This window comes from Drosophila willistoni, unplaced genomic scaffold, assembly GCF_018902025.1.
Source record: "Drosophila willistoni isolate 14030-0811.24 unplaced genomic scaffold, UCI_dwil_1.1 Seg756, whole genome shotgun sequence".
NCBI lineage: Eukaryota > Metazoa > Arthropoda > Insecta > Diptera > Drosophilidae > Drosophila > Drosophila willistoni.
In genome coordinates this window covers 33,414-42,624 of record NW_025814659.1, presented here as the reverse complement: position 1 = coordinate 42,624, position 9,211 = coordinate 33,414, and the positions used below count along the sequence as shown (strand labels likewise).

Below are 9,211 nucleotides of genomic sequence, written 5' to 3'. Positions count from 1 at the left end.
TGTGTTCCTAACTGACAGGCAGGTTGTATGATTGGCGTCTAGTGGTTTTTGTTGTTTCAGTTTTTTTCATTTTAACATGTTTAGCGGTTCTTTGATGATTTGCACTTTTTATGTGAGGTTTAGTTTTTCTGTGTTTAATTTATTGCATTTATTGAACTTTTAGTGTTTTATATGAGTTTATTTATTTTAATTATTTGTAGGATTAATTATTTATTTATTAACTTTTAACATTTTATTTGATTTATTTTTAGCTTTTAGCACTTTTAATTATTTATAGAATTTGTTAATTAATTATTTATTGGCTTTTAGACATTTTATTTTAATTTTTTATTTTTAAGATATTTTTTTAAGATTTTTTTATTTTTTAAGATTTAAGATTTAGATTTTTTAAGTTTTAAGATTTTTTAAATATTTTTTTTAAGATTTTTAAGATAAGGCGTTGGGAACCGCCTGGCCTCAGTCTTTTGATTGAGGCCGCTTTATTTTCTACCCTTTCACCAACAAAGGGTATATAGCAGAAATTCAATTAGAGCCGTTACAGCAGCATGGGGGTCACTAAAAAAAATTATATACTAGCTTAATTTCTAACAATAGATATATATAACTACAAACAGAATATTACATTTAACATTAGATTTTAACATATTTAGATTAAGTTAGCTTTTAGGGATTTTTTTTACAGTAAGAATGAGTAGTTTAAGGATATTTTAGCATTAGATTTGGGCAAATATAAATTTTTTTCAATAAGAAATTTAATTTAAAGTTACTCGATATATATCGTGTCATAGAAAAAATTAGTGTCATAAGGGGCTAACTTAATAAGGAGAAAATAGTGTTTTCAGCCAGTATTTGCTAAACACTCAAATTTTGGGCTTGTTAAGCACTAGCTGCAATTGAGATGAGGGTTTGGAAAGTTTCCAATTGAGATGGGCGAGAGGGAGAATCGATAAGTATCGATTTGGCGGGGAATTTTAATTTTAAGAAATTTGTGAGAAAAGTCAAGTTATATATATAATTATATATGAGTTAATATAGATTAGGGCCCTAGCGATAAGAACATTGTTTTAAAACATAAAGGATTGTTGATTGAAGAGATTAGTCAATTATTTGTGGGACGGCGAAAGCCACTGAGCCAGTATTGGCGAATTAGGAAGCTAGTGTTGGCAGGCATATCGATGATGCTCGAAAATGATGATGGCTATCGATTGGTGATCGATATGTTGCTGATGGCGGGTATCCGCATGCGAGCTAGAAAGGGAAAGCGACATCCGCTGTTTTTTTGTAAACAATAGGAATTTGAGGTAAGTATATAAGAAAATTGACAATAATTATAATTAACATAGATCATATTAAAATTAATTTTAAATATTTTTCAGGAACATTGCGAGATTGTCATCGGTGGAGTCTTCTGGCGATGACAGTGTAAAACTGTTGATACGAGGATTGCTGGCGACGTTGGCCAGATTTTGTTGCTGGCGAATTTTGCAGAACGGATGGTTTTCATTTTAAATGATGTTGCTGCCAGACAGGTAATTCTAGCAGTTAAATATTCGTTAACTGATTGTGTTTATTTTTGGTTTCAGGTCAGTTACCTGGCCACCAGTGTGGCCGCGTAGTTGGTTTTTTGGTAAGTATAATTGATTTTTTAGTTTGTAAATAATTGTGGTTGTATTAATTTTAGTTTTTCTCCGTTTTCAGGTACGTCCGGTGTATATATAGGGGTTGCTGCTGTCGGCAATAATTTTCGGTAAGTGTTGTGTAGATTTGCTGACTTTTTGTGACATCTTTTGTTTCTTTCAGGTGCAAGCGCATTTATTGGACCCAATGGGGCAGCTGCCAGGCGATGCATGAGGGCTGTGTAGATGAGAGACTGCAGCTGGCTTTTAGATAAGTCTTAAGTTTATTGTATAAGTTTATTGTTTTTTAGATCGATGGTCCTGCTTGAGGACCTGGAGGACCAGATGATGCTGCTGATGACTGGAGACGATTTGCAGGTAAGTTTGTGTGATTTTTGGGTGAGTTTTTCTAACGATTTGTGTTTTTTTCCAGGTTAGCTTGCAGAGGACGAGATGGGCAGATGATTGCCCAGACGCTGCACTAGACTCGCAGGCGGTGCTGCTGCTGGCTGACGTGGATTAACAGGTGAATGTTTGACTTTTTAGGTGATTTGGAATTAGTTTTTGTTTATTTCAGGTAATGCTGTTGGCAGATGGACTTGCTGGACGATACGGTGGATTTGACGATGGGACAAGATGCTGCAAATGGCTGCTGACTGTCAGGTAAGTTTTTTGTAATTTGTTATTGATTTTATAATTAGATTTGTTTTATTTTCAGATGGATTGACGAACAGGAAACTGGGCGAGACGATGGACATGATGCACGACGAGATGCTGGACAAAATGCTGCTGATGACTGCAATTGGATTTCAGGTGAGTTTTTATGGCTTTAGATGATTGTAACAGTTTCTCATGCATTGTTTCTCTTCTTTTTTCATGCTGATGCGACTTATTTTGCTGAGATGGATGCTGATTGGTGATGAATTTGGCCAGCTCGGCCTTAAAGTATGCACATCCCTTGTATGTGCTCGGTGGCCACCTCCGATGCGGACCTCTTGGCTGCCCAGGACTTTAATTTTAAGGATGTCATTGTGTTTGTTTTAAAGTTTTGAGACATCTGATGTATTTTGTATTGAATCCCAGCTCATTTAGATTTTTCTTAATAGAGCTTCGCAGGGGTAGAATGGTGCAGGTTTAGAATGGCATACCTGGCACCACGCTCCCATCTAGACTGGTGAGTAAAATATGCGTATTTATTGCTTCTAAGGAGGATTTGACTTTAAGGTAACTATCCATTGTGTTTGCAGTGATCCGTGTGAGGCCATTCTTCTAAGGAGGATTTGACTAGCTGGGCTGATAGAGACGGACGGGATTGCCCAGTTCTCTCATCAGGATTGGCAGCAGTTTTTTTTGAAATTGAGCATAGGGAGAAAAAATGCCGGCAAGGTATTCTTCCTCCGTGCCACCATTGCCCAGGTGCATCTTTGTTGCAGCTGGGTGCGTTCTTTGGTAATAAGAGGCTCAAAGTTAGGCTGCAGTAATTTTCCATTTTTAGGGCTGGTAGATGTGGGCAATGGGCGTTTTTTTGGTGATGAGAGGCTTCGTAACATGAAGAGTCAATAGGCAGGGTAGCATAGGAGGCATTTTGGGCTATTTCTCCAGCAGCTCTGGCATTAGAGGGGAGGGGCATTGTGAGACAAAGGGCGTCGTTGAGGTCAACCAAGGTAAAAGTCATATTTAACGGTGAGTCATCAAGGCGACTAGCATATTATTGGCTACTAATGGCCAGGGGTGTCTGGCTCAAGTAGTTTGGCGCTGCTCATGGGAGTTTGGCGCTGGGCTTGGTGGACATTTGCCTTGTTCCACTTTTCAGTATTGCCCCAATGAAAAGAATTTCGGTGCAAGGGAGACTCGAAATTTTTTTCAAGGGCATTGGGCATTGGTGTTGTGTTGTGTCAGAGGCGAGCTTTGTTGTTGTATGTGTGTATACTTGCTTTGGTGTTTGCTGCTGATTTGTCTTGTCATTGCGTATGGGGGCAGCCATTTTGACCTCGCTCTCTCGTTTCTCTCTTTCCTCTCCCTTAGGATGCTGAGTCACCACCTGTTGCGCCTGTTGTTGGTGTTGGGGGTAGGTTTCGTTTTCTGCTTGTTGTTTGGTGTTCCTAACTGACAGGCAGGTTGTATGATTGGCGTCTAGTGGTTTTTGTTGTTTCAGTTTTTCATTTTACATGTTGTAGCGGTTCTTTTGTATGATTTGCACTTTTTATGTGAGGTTTAGTTATTTCTGTGTTTAATTTATTGCATTTATTGAACTTTTAGTGTTTTATATGAGATTTTATTTTATTTTAATTATTTGTAGGATTAATTAATTATTTATTTTAAAGTCATTTTATTTGATTTATTTTAGCTTTTAGTCACTTTTAATTATTTATAGAATTTGTTAATTAATTATTTATTGGCTTTTAGACATTTTATTTTAATTTTTATTTTTAAGATATTTTTAAGATTTTATTTTTTGAAGATTTAAGATTTTTTAAGTTTTAAGATTTTTTTAAATATTTTTTTTAAGATTTTTAAGATAAGGCGTTGGGAACCGCCTGGCCTCAGTCTTTTGATTGAGGCCGCTTTATTTTCTACCCTTTCACCAACAAAGGGTATATAGCAGAAATTCATTAGAGCCGTTACAGCAGCATGGGGGTCACTAAAAATAAATTATATACTAGCTTAATTCTAACAATAGATATATATAACTACAAACAGAATATTACATTTAACATTAGATTTTAACATATTTAGATTAAGTTAGCTTTTAGGGATTTTTTTTACAGTAAGAATGAGTAGTTTAAGGATATTTTAGCATTAGATTTGGGCAAATATAAATTTTTTTCAATAAGAAATTTAATTTAAAGTTACTCGATATATATCGTGTCATAGAAAAATTAGTGTCATAAGGGGCTAACTTAATAAGGAGAAAATAGTGTTTTCAGCCAGTATTTGCTAAACACTCAAATTTTGGGCTTGTTAAGCACTAGCTGCAATTGAGATGAGGGTTTGGAAAGTTTCCAATTGAGATGGCGAGAGGGAGAATCGATAAGTATCGATTTGGCGGGGAATTTTAATTTTAAGAAATTTGTGAGAAAAGTCAAGTTATATATATAATTATATATGAGTTAATATAGATTAGGGCCTAGCGATAAGAACATTGTTTTAAAACATAAAGGATTGTTGATTGAAGAGATTAGTCAATTATTTGAGCCACTGAGCCAGTATTGGCAAATTAGGAAGCTAGTGTTGGCAGGCATATCGATGATGCTCGAAAATGATGATGGCCTATCGATTGGTGATCGATATGTTGCTGATGGCGGGGTATCCGCATGCGAGCTAGAAAGGGAAAGCGACATCCGCTGTTTTTTTGTAAACAATAGGAATTTGAGGTAAGTATATAAGAAAATTGACAATAATTATAATAAACATAGATCATATTAAAATTAATTTTAAATATTTTTCAGGAACATTGCGAGATTGTCATCGGTGGAGTCTTCTGGCGATGACAGTGTAAAACTGTTGATACGAGGATTGCTGGCGGCGTTGGCAGATTTTGTTGCTGGCGAATTTTGCAGAACGGATGGTTTTTCATTTTAAATGATGTTGCTGCCAGACAGGTAATTCTAGCAGGTAAATATTCGTTAACTGATTTGTGTTTATTTTTGGTTTCAGGTCAGTACCTGGCCACCAGTGTGGCCGCGTGTTGGTTTTTGGTAAGTATAATTGATTTTAGTTTTGTAAATAATTGTGGTTGTATTAATTTTAGTTTTTTCTCCGTTTTCAGGTACGTCCGGTGTATATAATTAAATATTCGATTTTCTCGATAAGGAAAAAAAAGATATTTTTCGTGAGTTAAGTAACGTACTTTATTATTTGAAAGAAAACTTAGAACTAACTACAAAAATGTCTTATGGTTATATTTATAGCTAAATTTGGGAGCCCTTTGGTGGCGTGGTTGATATTTCGACGATTTGATTGGTCCGATTTTAAGTGCTGAGTTAGCGTTCTCACGCCTTTGGTTGTTAGGGGGACAATTATTATTTCAAGTGTTCAATTGTTTATGTTAGTTTTATGGATTAGCGTTCATACGCTTTGGTTTGAGGGGGACAATTATTACTTCAAGTGTTCGATTGTTTATGTTAATTTTTATGGATTAGCGTTCATACGCTTTGGTTTTGAGGGGGACAATTGTTTACGTTATGATTTTTAGGGGCCGAAATATTTATATGTTATTGGGTATTGGAGTCGGATATATGACTCCCCATCCTAAAGAAAATAGCCTGTCCTCAGGCGGATACATTGGGATATAGCGAGGGGTTTTTCTCAGCTGTAAATATTGGAGTATCAATTTTGTTTATAATTTGGGACTCGATTTTTCAACAATTGGGGTTTCGGTTATGTCTGTGGGACCACGATTGTTATTTGATCGGAAATGCTTAATAATTAATTTTTGTGGCATTGCCTTAAACTTATAGATTAAGTATGTAATCAAACTTATTATAGTAAGTATAAAAGTGGTTAATGTAATAGTTTGAAATGCAGTATAATATTTCGTATGTTCATTAATTATCTCTTTTGTTTGGATAAAGGAAATAGGTTCTAGCCTGGTGATATTGTTTGTTACATAAATGCTTTGGCTATAGTCAAGTAATGAGTTTATTATTGATATTTCGTTTAGTTGTAAGGCACAATCGTAAATTTTTATTATGTTATTGCCTTCTATTATTAATTCGTTGTTTACGCAATTTTGATTAAGTTTAGTTTTTGGTAGATTCCATGTTACAATTATGTTTGGTTCAATGTAATTAGTTTGAAAATTCTTATATGTCTTAGTGTATTTACAAGTGGTTGGGATTTGATTTAAAATGCCTATTATACATTCGTTAGTTTCTATTTGTTTTGTGTTTTTATTGAACAAAGTGTTGTTATTAAAATAGTATTTATCGTATGAATTTTCTGTCAAAATATTTTTATTCTCGTCTGGATAAGGAAGTATCTCAAAGATAGGGGTTTTATTACTTCTTGAGGAATGTTTGAAATGATAAATATCTCGTTTGAACTTGGTTTAAGCCAGGTGGAAGTTTTTGTATTCAATAGTTTTTCCGAATTAACATGACTTAAGTGATTATGTTTTAAAAGTTTTGGGTTAAAAATTCCTAATCTAGTGAGCTGCATGCCCATTTCTATGTCTTCAATGTATTCTGTGAAATGCTCAAAATTAAAGATTAGAACTTCTAATCTTACTTCTTTTTCTTTTTCTTCCCTGAGGCTGTTTATTACTTCTAAACCTTTATTAACAGTGTCTATTACGTAATTTAGTTCGTTTGCTTGTACGCTATTGCTTTCAAGATTATTTATTTTTTCTTCTAATTCATCTTTATCTTCCTGATCAAGAGTACCAAAAAGATATTTGTATATTGAACCAATTCCGTTAATTAGTCCTCGTTTGTTACGTTTTACAATGTGTATTCCATTAATTTCCCTACTTAGTTTTTCTGTTAAGTATTGAATATGGATTAGGTTTTTAAATTCTTGTGCTTGTTGCATTAAATTATTATATGTAATGTCTATTAGAGTTAAATTCACTTTTAAATAATGATATTCAAAGTTTGTCGGTAAATCCATGGTTCCTGTTTTAAATATTAAGTAACCGTTTGGTGCTTTTACTGGGTTTATGTCAATGGATTGACTGCATGTTGATTTTAATGTTAAGAATAGCATGATGTATAAAAAAGTCATCTTGAGTTGTTGACCTGTAATTAATTAATTGTCGTATTTGCTTTTATTAACTTTCTTTTTCTTCTTGAATTTTGATTTGTAGTGTGTAACTTTTTGTCCTCTATTTCTTTCTTCAAAATGTTTCTCGTCTAACTGATTTATTTCTCCTGTCTTTTTGAATGGATTTGTCGTTTTTGACTTTACTAGTGGTGCTTGTTTAAATCTAGTGTCGATTTCGAAGTCGTGTCTATCTTCGTTTAAATTGTTTATTTGATGTATTTTTCTTGTTTGGGTATTATAGTCGGGGGATCCTGCATAGATAAAAATGTCCGCTGGTGTTCGGTTAGTTGTTTTATGTCTCGTCTTATGGTTGTATACGTAGAGAATTTTTTCAAATTTAAGTAATTTATCTTCGATGTCATTTTCACTATTTATAATTCTGAGTTTTTCATTTACTGTTTTATGGAATCTTTCTACATCTGAGATGCCGTTTTTACTTGATGTGATTTCTAACTTTACATTTTCTTCTTGTAGCCAATTTTTTAGTGCTATACACAGAAATGCTGAATCTTTGTCTGATTTTATTTCTATCGGTTTGCCCATTTCAGTAAATACTTTCATAATTGCTCTCTTGGCTTCTAACCAATCTCTAGACTTTACTTCTACAAGTGTTGCAAATTTCGAGTAAATGTCAATGCATGAGAGGAATTGTAAATTGTCGATCATGTAAAAGTCCATGACGTATTTTTCTCTGATATTAAAAAGTTCTGGTGTTATTTCAAAAGTTAGTTTTGTATTTCTATTTTCTGTCTTTGCGATATTGCATACTGAGCATTCATTAATAATGTTTTGAATTAGGTTTTGAAAATCGGGAAAATAATATTTTTCTTTAAACAAATTAATCGTTTTTTCAATTCCTGGATGTAATAGTTCTTTATGTTGTTTTAGGATTATTTCTTTAAATTGTGCAAACGTTTGAAGGTCCTCTAACTTAATGCTAGATTTCGAGGTTTTTGTATTTGCGTTTGGTTGTATTATTTCGATAAAAGCTTGTTGGAATATGGGAAAATCTTGTTCATTATGAAAATATAGTACAGTGTTCTTACTGCAAAGATATCTTATGATTATATCCCTTGCGTAAGCATTGGTCATTTCTTTGTATGTTATTTTTATGTTTGTTTTGTAAAAGTAAGTTGTTGTTTCTGCTTTGTCTTCTGAACCTCTAATGAATTCTATTTGTCTGTTGTAATAATTAATGGGTCTTTCTACTATTGGAATGTAGTTTTCATTATCCTCGTGAGCACTATGTATTGTAGCTGCTGTGCTTTCTGTTGATCCTAAAAAGTTTTCATCTATTTTAACTCTGGAAAGGGCATCTGCTACATGATTTTCTTTGCCAGGTAAATATTTAATTTTGTAATCAAACTCATTTAGTCTTACTTTCCATCTTTGAAGTTTCATATTTGGTTCTTTTATATTGTTGAGCCATACTAAAGGCTTATGGTCGCTTAGAATCTCGAACTTTCTACCGAAAAGGTATGGCCTAAAATATTTAGTTGCCCATACAATAGATAGTAATTCCTTTTCTATGGCTGAATAATTTAGTTCGTGTTCGTTAAGTGTTCTACTACCATAAGAAATAGGTCTATGGTCCTGTGAAAGGAACGCACCTAAAGCTATGTTGCTGGCATCTGTGGTTAGGAAAAATGGTTTTTTGAAATCGGGATATGCAAGTATAGGATCATTCATAAGGAGATATTTTAATTTTTCAAAGGATGAAATATAATTTGGGTCGTTTATATTTATTTTAGCTCCTTTCTTTAATCCTAGAGTTAAAGGTTTTGCAATATGTGCAAAGTTGGGTATAAATTTCCTGAAGAATCCGCATAATC

The 9,211-nt window shown here is 33.6% G+C and overlaps 1 long non-coding RNA gene across 1 annotated transcript; it reads left to right on the top strand.

Moving 5' to 3' along the window:
* The first annotated feature begins 4,940 nt into the window (after nucleotides 1-4,940).
* LOC124461942 lies at nucleotides 4,941-5,403 on the top strand. The gene is made up of 4 exons (XR_006955331.1): nucleotides 4,941-4,990; nucleotides 5,066-5,218; nucleotides 5,274-5,314; nucleotides 5,386-5,403. It is a non-coding gene; the product is annotated as an uncharacterized LOC124461942 (long non-coding RNA).
* Nucleotides 5,404-9,211: the final 3,808 nt, after the last annotated feature.